Source organism: Lutra lutra, chromosome 4 (genome assembly GCF_902655055.1).
Source record: "Lutra lutra chromosome 4, mLutLut1.2, whole genome shotgun sequence".
Classification (NCBI taxonomy): Eukaryota; Metazoa; Chordata; class Mammalia; order Carnivora; family Mustelidae; genus Lutra; species Lutra lutra.
In genome coordinates, this window is record NC_062281.1 from 149,790,687 (window position 1) to 149,801,648 (window position 10,962).

The 10,962-nt window shown below is 44.8% G+C and overlaps 1 non-coding gene across 1 annotated transcript; it reads right to left on the bottom strand.

Moving 5' to 3' along the window:
- Positions 1-4,961: 4,961 nt before the first annotated feature.
- On the bottom strand, positions 4,962-5,068 carry LOC125099487 (U6 spliceosomal RNA). Its single transcript, XR_007127212.1, has one exon. It is a non-coding gene; the product is annotated as a U6 spliceosomal RNA (small nuclear RNA).
- Between the last annotated feature and the right edge of the window lie 5,894 nt (positions 5,069-10,962).

Consider the following 10,962-nt stretch of genomic DNA (forward strand, 5'->3'; position numbering starts at 1 on the left):
GAGCTAGCCACTCTACGCTCTACGTGTCACATTCCGTCGTCTTCCGCTCAAGACGTATTCTTGAGTATCTTCTCCAGGCGCATCTTCGAGAAGAGGGAACTGAGGCTTGGGGGGTGGGGCACCCACTTGAGGTCTCACAGAGCTCCCACTGTGGGTGTTGGGTCTCGAGCCCTGGGCTCCCAGGGCTGTCCCTCACCTCACTAAGCTACCACACTTCGTGACAGGAACAGAATCAGGACAGGGAGAAGGAAGGGGAGGGAGAGACCAGTGGAGGAGAGGGGTTCAGGTAGCCAACTTTGTGTTTTTGCTTTCCCAGGCTGGGAACAATTAGGTATCCTGCTTCTAACTTTCCATGTGTTGTGGTGGTGTCAGATGTAAACCTTGAGTGATCCTTATCTATGATCGGTATGCATCTGTATGAGCAGAATTAATCGTAATGTAAAGCTGCCATGGGAATTCCAGACAGCCCTGAGACCACGGCAGGAAGGACGAGTATGAGCGGGGGCACATCACCGCCACACACGCAACAACACTGGTCCCAGGGGCGCATGCGTGAAGGAAGTGGGTCCCTGACCCTCCTCCTCGCTGCTCGTTGCCTTGGTCTGGGTAACATACATGCTGGTCAGTGAGCCATCCAGGCCTGGAGTCACTTGGAGCATCGAAGTGGGCTCTTCCCGGGCATTTCAGAGAGAGGCCACACACTTCCAGGCACACAGGAACTATTTATGGAGTGCCGACTATATGTCGGGCTCTGGGGACACAGCAGAAAGAGATCGTATGGTAATAACATTGTACGGTGACAGCAACAACACGTATCCTGGTGAACATGTCATGATATGTGTACCTGTAGATTTGCTAGGTTCTACACCTGACACTAATATTACATTGTATGTCAGCTATCATTCAATTAAAAAAAAAAGAAAGAAAGAAAAAAGGGGGGGATCAAAACAAAATCTATTCCTATAAAGCTTAATATTCTACTGGGGGCAGGAGGAGAGAGACAATAAAATTAAATACATAAATATATACTATTTCACTGAGAAGTGAGAAGGACAGTCAAATAGGGGATTGGGAGAGACTGGGGGTGCCATGTCATGAGGGTCATTAAGGAGGGCCTTCCTGATAAAGTAACAGGTAGGCAGAGGCTGAGGAGGGGAGAGTGAAGTCTGCGGATACTTGGAGGGGGAGGGAACTCCAAGTATGAAAGACCCAAAGGTAGAATGTGCTTGAAAAGTTCCAGTAATGGTCTGAGGTTGGAGCCTCTATTCACAGGAGGAATCTGAAGCCCAGAGAATTTCTCCAATGTCACACAGTCAATATGGCAGTGCTGGAATCAGAGTCAAAAGATTGTCTAAGTCCAAAGCCTATTCTTTCCAAACCTCATTCTGGCTGGGTGCAGAGAAGATTATCAACATAGTCCCTGCCCTCAAAAATGTCCCTGACTTACAACAGCCCCATGAGGTCAGAACTGTTACTGTCTCTATTTTTAGGAATGAGAAAATGGATGCCCAGAGAGGTTCAGTGACTTGCCCAAGTCACAACAGCTAGTAGGTGGCAGAGCCAAGATTCAGTGCTGGTCTACCTCCTCATAGCTTACCCACAACTCTGTGTTATTACATAACACCACTGTTTTGAACTTTAGTAAAATATATTTTTAAACTTCATTTACAGATAGGTGGTAGGCAAGAAAAGCACCAAGTTATCTAAGCAGACCAGTACTGCAAGACTTCTTGAAGAACGCACATAGGTGTACACATGCACACATGCGCACACACATTTATTGACATGTATACGTACATATACGGATATGGACACACCCATACAGTGCATGCATACACAACATTCCAAAGTCAATTGCTTCCTAAATTAACCTCTGTTATCTGGGTCTCTGGGGAAGTTAAGTCATTTGCCCAATTATGATGAGCTGCCAAAGCCATCTTGTCCATTCCCAGGAAGTACAAGGATGTAGTCTTCAGATTACTTCTTAAAAAGTCAACTGGAACGCTCTGTTACCATTTCCTTAAGAAGCTCAGGGAAGGGGTGGTAGTAGAAAGGTTGAAATGTCAAATATTCATCCCTCGGCAATAGAGGACTCCTGAAAACACCGATTCCCAGTGTCCTGCTTCTTCTCCGGAAATGCAGACTCAACTACTCTGGTAATTCAGTTTAGAGCATCAGGAGGCAAAAGACTCCTGTCGAGGGGTGCTGTGGTTTAGGGAAAATGAGTGGAAACTCACTTTGTCCTCCAATGGTCCTGAGTTCTAAGCTGGTTTCCAGCCCTTCCTGCCTATGTGATCCCAAAGAGGTGAGGGGGTTCCCCTATAAATAAAACAGCAATAATATAATACCTACTTCTGAGCTATCATGAGAATTACAAAGATCCCTTAAATCAAGTGTCAGCTGACACTTGATCAGCTGACGTTGATAGAGGGCAAAGTTCGGAGTCTTGACCTTTCCCCTACAAGGTGGAGAGTCACTAACTTCCAACCCATAGAACCTACAATTACTATCTCTGGCCACCATGGGAAGAAGTTTAAATGAGGGGGGCGGAGGGGAGGCAGTCAGATGTTTTCACGCAGAAAGGCAGGCCCAGGCATCATTACCATGTTGCTAGGTAGTGTTAGCCACCCACCTAGCCCCAGAGTGGGCAGCAATTAATGTAATTAGCACAGTGATGAGTGTCCTCTGCAACGATAAACAGCTCGGTCCTGCAGAACTTGACAGACCTGCTGGTCCCATGGGGCTCCTGACCTTGAGCGTCCACTTGGGGAGTGGTGTAGTACGGTTTAGAGGAAAGAGACAGGCTTGGAGTCTGATGGAACCAGAAGTAAACCCTGTCTTTGCTATTTTTTCCTAGCCATGTGTCTGAAGGCACACTGTGTCCCCTCTCTGGAGTCTTCATCTCCTCGTCTATAATATGCGGCTAATAATATTTTCACACAGTTCTTACAGTTACTTCTACCATCACCATCATCACCATGGAAATCTCCAAACTGGGCTGGTACTGAAATGGCAAAGGGTGGCCATAAACATTGCTCGTACCTAGTGCTGGAGCAGCCCCATTCTTCTCTGGCTAAAGTCAGAGCAGGCAGCACCGATCTGACTGGCTTTAGGGAAACTACTGGAGTTTGCAATGCAAAGCATACTGATACCTAGAATAAAAAGGGAGAGAAGGTACCCCTTGATTTGAACATTTAAGGTAATGTTACAAATAATTACCACTAGCAGTATCAGCAATACCACCACTTACGTAAAACAAAAGCAGCACGGCAATCTGGCAGTTGGTAATAGAAGCACAAAACCTGCTTATATCTTTGTATCTAGCCGTTCCATCTTCAGAATTAATACCCTTAAAAAAGAAGTTAAAAAATCCAAAGGTGGTTATGTATATGGTAGGTAAGTATATGGTAAGGTTCTTGATAATCATTAAGAATTCACTAATTTGGGATGCCTGGGTGGCTCTGCCTTCGGCTCAGGTCATGACCTCTGGGTCCTGGGATTGAGCCCCACATCGGGCTCTCTGCTCAGTGGGGAGCCTGCTTCCTCTTCTCTCTCTGCCTGCCTCTCTGCCTGCTTGAGATCTCTGTCTGTCAAATAAATAAATAAATAATCTAAAAAAAAAAAAAAAGAACTTGCTAATTTGGGGCCCCTGGGTGGCTCAGTGGTTTAAGCCTCTGCCTTTGGCTCAGGTCATGATCTCAGGGTCCTGGGATTGAGTCCCGAAACCGGGCTCCTGCTCAGCAGGGAGCCTGCTTCCCCCCCTCTCTCTCTGCCTGCCTCTCTGCCTACTTGTGATCTCTCTCTGTCAAATAAATAAATAAAATCTTCAAAAAAAGAAAAAAGAATTCGCTAATTTGTCCAACAGTTACTAAGTGCCTACTGCTACCAGAGATAAAGACTTTGAGTGTGGGGACACACACACACAAACACACGCACACAATCAGGATTCATTGAAATGAAGGTTCTGAAAAGATCTGTAAAACAGAGTAAATCAAGAGGGAGGAATCTAAAGGGACACTACAAGCAAAACTGAAGCATAATCCCTGAGAGCCACGTGGATTCTTGGAAACACGCATATGAATTGGTGTTAAATGAAAGAGCAAAGTTGGGGCGCCTGGGTGGCTCAGTGGGTTAAAGCCTCTGCCTTCAGCTCAGGTCATGACCCCAGTGTCCTGGGATCGAGCCCTGGGTGGCTCAGTGGGTTAAAGCCTCTGCCTTCAGCTCAGGTCATGACCCCAGGGTCCTGGGATCGAGCCCCGCATTGGGCTCTCTGCTCAACAGGGAGCCTGCTTCCCCCACCCCCCCTCTTTTCTGCCTGTCTCTCTGCCTACTTGTGATCTCTTTCTGTCGAATAAATAAATAAAATCTTAAAAAAAAAAAAATGAAAGAGCAAAGGAAAAACAGAAATAATAACAGGACTCAGAGAATGTCAAAACCAGGAAGGGCCTCAGAGAACACCAAGTCCAGCAGTTCTCAACCCTTCCCATGGCGTCTTGGACAGGTAAGACTCACATAGCCTTAACAGCCTAGGCAGAGAAAACAATTTATGGGCTAATAATAATAAACATTTCCAGCTGCTAGCTGTCACTCCACTGTTTTCTCTCCCACTAGAGACAGCTTTTCAGTATCCCGGGGTGTAAGCTGAAGCTATTAAAGGGATAAACTTGAATCCACTCTAATTTGTTTAATAAAATGGAGGTTGGGAGTCAACACTGCAGTGGAGAGTCCGTGATCTGGCCCAGGCCTTCATGCAATTGGTGGAGAAGCCGAGGCCCCAAGTGACCCATCTAACCTGTCATGCTAGCACATACTTCTTGCTCAATCGGTATTTGTTGAACGAGGATTCGTGAATGAACAGGCAAATGAGATGACATGACCCAGGTTACCCAAGCTGTATGTGGCTAGTTACACATACTGTTTGAAACTTAGGGATTGGGAGTGAATTTGTTTGTTTGTTTGCTTATTATATGGAGTGCTTCACAAATTTGCACGTCATCCTTGTTCAAGGGCCAAGCTGATCTCCTCTGTGTTATTCCAATTTAAGTATATGTGCTGCTGAGGTGAGCCCTGGGCATGAATTTGGAATGTGGAAATGCATGTTCATTGTATTTCCTTTCTTTATTTTGCTCAAGGGTAGTCTGGGAAGTACAACAACCATCCAACAGACGTGGCAGTGTAGAGGGAGCCATAGTAAGAGCCTGAAAAGACGTGGAGTTCCAGAATCTTCAAGATATGGATAATACCAGGGGCACCTGGGTGGCTTAGTCATTTATGCAACCGACTCTTTGGTTTTGGCTCAGATTGTGATCTCAGGGACCTGGGATTGAGCCCCGCCCATGCTGGGTAGCGGGGGTTCTCCACTCAGTGCCGGGGGGTGTCCCCACTCAACAGGGAGTCTGACTGGGGTTCTCTTTCCCTCCCTCTCTCTCTGCCCCATCTCCCCACTCTCCAATGTCCTGTGTCCAGTGCTTAAAAGCCACAACAGAGATTCCACCCCCTACAGTAGACTCTTTAACTGACCCATGGAGAAAGGAAGATCTTTTAACAGAATTGACCTAGTGCAGAGCCCGTAGAAAAAGTCCTCAATTTGCTGATCACTGGTGATGGCTCTTCCCTGCCTTTTCCTTTTCCCAGAATGCCCTTCCCAAACCACTCTCCTCTCCCAGGGTCAACATTTATATTCTTTATATTTTAGCCCCTCTTTAGAAAGCCCCTTTTGGATCATCCCCTTTATGAAGATCTTCCATTTTACTTCCTTAAAGCCACAAGTGTTTGGAGATCTTCTAGGTCAGTAGCTCAACTGTCTCCCGACTCCCTGTCAGGTAACGTCCAATATCCTGCTAGGTACACCACAGGGAAAACATAGTTCCAGATCACAGGCAATTCCCACCTGGCTTTTTTTCACTCCTAACACATGCTGCTTATTGTGATTTCATATTAATTTATTTATTAACTCTATATAGCCACTATAATACTAGTGATTACAGTTGACATTTACAGGACACTTACTGGGTTCAGTAGTCATTGAATCATTTACTACCATAACATCCCTCTGAAACAGATTCCCTTGTGAACCTTATTTTATAGATGAGGAGACAGATTCAGAGAGAGGAATTTGACCAAATGCATATAGTGCATCAAGGACAGAACTGAATATCAGAGCCAGACAATCTGGCTCCAGAGGTTAAGGGCTTAACCTCTAGGTGACATAGAAGCACCATGAGGGCAGATTCCATGTCTTTTCTTGCCCATCACTTCATTCCCAGGACCGTGTATAATGTGTGATATGGGATAGGTCCTCAATCAGTATTTGTCAGAAGAATGAAATGAAGGGAGGGTGGGGTGAGGAAGGGAGGGAAGAAGGAGGACTGAGGAGGAAGACATGCCACTAGCCCCTTCATGCTCTCCTGTCGGTAAAGTAGGGCTGGGACCCACTGAGGAGTCCCTGCCTCACTTGGGAGCGACAGAGATACTGGAAGTAGAGCTGAATGAGACAGTGTCCCTGTCCTGGCAGAGTGCCTGCATCCTCATCTCAAGGTAGTCCATTGCTTCCGATGCTCTCAGGAGAGCCCAGGGCCCTTCCCTGCTAGGAAAGGGGGTTCAGCTGTAATGCAAGCATTCTCCTCCAGGGCCCCTCTGGAGGCCCTCAGAGCAAACCAGTAACTATGACAGAGCCGTCTCTCCCTAGAAGACACAGACTAGTGAGGAAGAGGAACCCTGAAACCAAGGAGAGGAGGGGTTGTGGCCCAGCCAAACGGAGAACAGAGGGAAGGCACTGAGTGTCTTCTGCCCCTGGGAGTCTCTGCTTGTTCAGCTCACGAAGCCCAGGACAAGGGCAAGCTCGTGGTTGAGAACTGAACCCCTCACTCTCCACATCAGCCTATGTGGCCGCCCTGCTCTACTACACAATACTGTGACACGTGTGACTTGAAGACACACTTAGATGGATCACAAGAGGAATAAGAGCCTCCTTCTTTCACACTTATTTTTCTCAGGATGTTAGAATTTTGTTCCACTGAGGAACAGCAGCGGAACAGAAACTGTCCTACTCAGGGAAATACAATCACCTCAGAGGCATACAGAACTGGGGGACTGGGCATTGTGCCCGTTCACCCCGCATCCTCCCACTGGGCTTTCTGCCTACACTTCCTTTCTTAAAAGAGCTTATTGTTCGGTATGCCCCCCCCCCCCCCGCCCCGCCATCTTCAAGCACCTGCCCTCCCCTCCATAGCTCAGCAGCCTCATTTCTCCCTTATGCCTTCCATCAAGCAAGCTTCGCCAATTTTAAAGTCGAGTCCTATATTTGCTATCGTGTGTGTGTGTGTGTGTGTGTGTGTGTGTGTGTATTTATTTCACCAAAATTTAACAGGTCTTTCTAGTTCTATTATTTCTATTAGGATGCTTAGAGTTTTATCTTAGCGTTACGGTTAGGATATTGCACAGGTTTTCAGTGGTCTGCCTCAATCTCATTTCTGTTATTTTTTAATGTGCAACTCTGCAGAACACCAAGCTTTGCAGGGACTTCCGTGTCACATTGTAGCAGAAATGCCTGAAGCAGTGCATCAATGGCTTTTCCACCTGCTACTATGCCATTCCTTACCCAAGTTCCAAGAAATATGGGGAAATGGCAATTATCACCTTCAGACGAGGGAACTGAGGCTCAGAGACGTTTAGTGACTTATCCAAAGGTGATGAAATAGTACTGGAATCCAAGTCTTCAAGTCCATTCACCCAGTTTTCACCGTACCCACAACATTTAGCACATTTTCTAGATATATGGTAAGCTGCTGATCAGCAAGTTATTCAAGGAACAATTAATTCTGCCCACAGATCATTCCTTTATCCAAAAACAGGGTCCATAAATGCCATTGGTGGGGGGGATGAGGGAAAGAAGGTAGCTAAATTTTTTGAACACCTACTCTGAGCCAGGAATGACATTTGATGCTTTCTGAACATGAACACACACACACGCACTATGAAATAGCTGTTGTCCTTTCATTTTATAGACAAGAAACTGATGTTCAACAATTTAAGGAAATTACCCCAAATCATTATACTGGGAAGGAAATGCATTGAGATTTGAACCCATGTTTTCCTGACTCCAAAGCCCATACTTTTCTACTATATCAGTGGAGAACACCTACCTTCTGTAGAGTAAGAGAATACTTTCAGTGGTACAAGGACAAATCTATCTATTTTAATGACCATGCATTTATTTTTACAGTGGTCTAAATGTTTCTGGCAAGTAATATTTGTTATCAGCTTAAAATTGTAAGACATCGGGCGCCTGGGTGGCTCAGTGGGTTAAGCCGCTGCCTTCGGCTCAGGTCATGATCTCGGAGTCCTGGGATCGAGCCCCGCATCGGGCTCTCTGCTCTCTCGGGGAGCCTGTTTCCTCCTCTCTCTCTGCCTGCCTCTCTGCCTGCTTGTGATCTCTCTGTCAAATAAAAAAAAAAAAATCTTAAAAAAAAAATTGTAAGACATCTTCTCCTACAAAAATATCTTTAGGTTTTAAGAAAGTAAATCTCTTTAAAGAAAAATATCAAGAAAATTAATTTTAGATCTGTAAGTGGACATAACAAAATGGAAAAAGCAGTGGGTAAATCTCTGAAAACTGAGGAATACAACTCTTAGCCCTTACAAAGCCCTTAATAAAATATTTTCTTTATGCAGTTGATTCCCATGAGCTAGATCAGCAGATATTGTTTAAATTAGCTTGAATAGAAAGGAAATTAAAATAGGCATGATTCCCTGGCCAGTGTCTTCAGGAATTTAACGTGGCACTCTTTATTTCAGTTTCTGTGCCAACTGGTGTTTTCTTTGCAGGATTCAGGTCGTTGGTCTAAGAAATGCTTAGGTTCTCACAAGACAAAGGAAGCAACAGAGAAAGAAGACAATATATATTTTAAAGAGAGTAATGGAAGTTTCAGGGCCTAGTGAATATTCCCAAATGATCCACACATTTGATGTTTGTGTTACACAGAAAGAAAAGTAAAAGGCCCTGGCCCCCTTCTAGACGCCTGGGTTTCAATCCCATCTTAGCCACTAATTTAATGTGTCACTCAGGTAAGTGACAGCTGGGAGGTTCACCGTCCCCACTGGCTAAATGAAGGAATTTTGATTTCCATAACCACTTTCCAGCAATGTGAGACACACCCAATCAAGAATAACTATAATTGGCAAAAGCAGCTGTCCATGTAAGTTAGAAGGCACCTGCCTACCATGGGCACCAGAGCCCTTCCTGCTCTAAGAATCTATGATTTCATGATTTAAGCTCCTTGCACTGCAGATGGCCACACAATTAGCAGAGATGCATACAGAGGGCCATTAAAGTCCCTGAATTATGCTTAGAACATCACAGCACAGGCCGTATAAGCCAAGCTGGTGTAAACGCCTACCTGCCCTTTTAGGCAATGAGTACCCTGGTTAATTAAATATCCATGTGACCATCACTAAGCTCATTATAATTGTAAATATGGAGTTTGTATTCTTAAGAAATGCTTAATGCAACTTTTTAATATATTGAACACAATTTAAACCATCCTGGCTCAGTATTCTCTTTTCCTCACTTTATTGTTATTTTTATAACTAACAAAGCAATGAATGTGGATTGTCATAGATGACTATACAGCACACATTCACTATCTCCTTCCATATCCTCCATGACCTCCCAGCTTCACTGATATTGGACTTAGCCATGTGGCTTGCTTCAGCTAACAGAAAGTGGGCAAAAAGGAGAGCATACTGGTTCCAAACCTCGGTCTGAAAAAACTTCCCATGTTCCCATTTGCCCCAACCTCTGCCATGAGAAGAACAGATCTCTGGTAGGACCTGCCTCTCTAGGATGCGTTCCAGAATGCAACACATCAAGTGGCCCTGCATTGGGTCCCCCACCCTAACTCTTTGGGGTGCACACGAACACACATGGTATGGTACTCGGATCAGCAGTTCCAGGAGAAGCCGGCATCACTACTTTAAAAACCGCCAGGGAGCCCTGTGCAGTGGGGAGAAGAGACCACCCACCTGGACCTTAGGAAGTGTAAGCCCCCTCAACTAACCTGCAGACCCAGAGGCAGGAAAAATAATACTTAACCTTAGATAGCACTCTGATTTTGTGGTCGTTTGTTTCATGACAAAAGCCAATTAATCCACCTATTGTGACCAGGAAAAATGTACAGAAATCATACGCTTTTAAATATAAGTGCACTCTCTTTATCCCACCCCCAGTGAAAGTAGCTGACAGTCATCATTTCATAGGGAACTTTCTATTCCTTTCTTTGGATCTTCCAAGGATTAAATGAGCAAATGCATGTAAAAAGCACTTAGCAAAGTGATGAGCCTATGATGTAGACACTCATTAAACATTAGCTCTTCTTCTTATATTCTCATGCAAACAAATATCTCAGGCATAGGTTGTTTTTTTTTAATGTATGCACAAATGTGACAATGCTTTACACATTACTCTCGGCTTGCTTTCTTCATGTAATGTAGTATCATAGGTTTTTCTTTAGGCCAACTCATCTTTTTTTTTTTTTTAAGATTTTACTTATTTATTTGTTAGAGAGAAAAAAGAGAGAGCAAGAGTGACACAGAGAGAGAGCACAGAGGGAGCAGGAGAAGCAGACTCTCTACTCAGCAGGGAGAACCCTGAGATCATGACCTGAGCCTGAGGCAGACACCTGAGCAACTAAGCCACCCAGGTACCCAGGACAATTCAACTTTTTAAGAGCATTTCTCTCACTTTTTAATTAGCTGCATGATGTTCCGTGGTTTAAATATACCATAATCTATTTTACCTATTTCCATTGTTGTAGATAAAGAAACTGATAGAGAGCTGAGGTGTTTGTGGAAATATTTGCCGCTCTTCCCTGTCAAGTCATGAGACTCACTCTAGCCAATCAGATATGAGTGGAAGTGACAGGTGCGCAAAACTTTAGAGCTATCTAGTGGTGTTACCTCTCT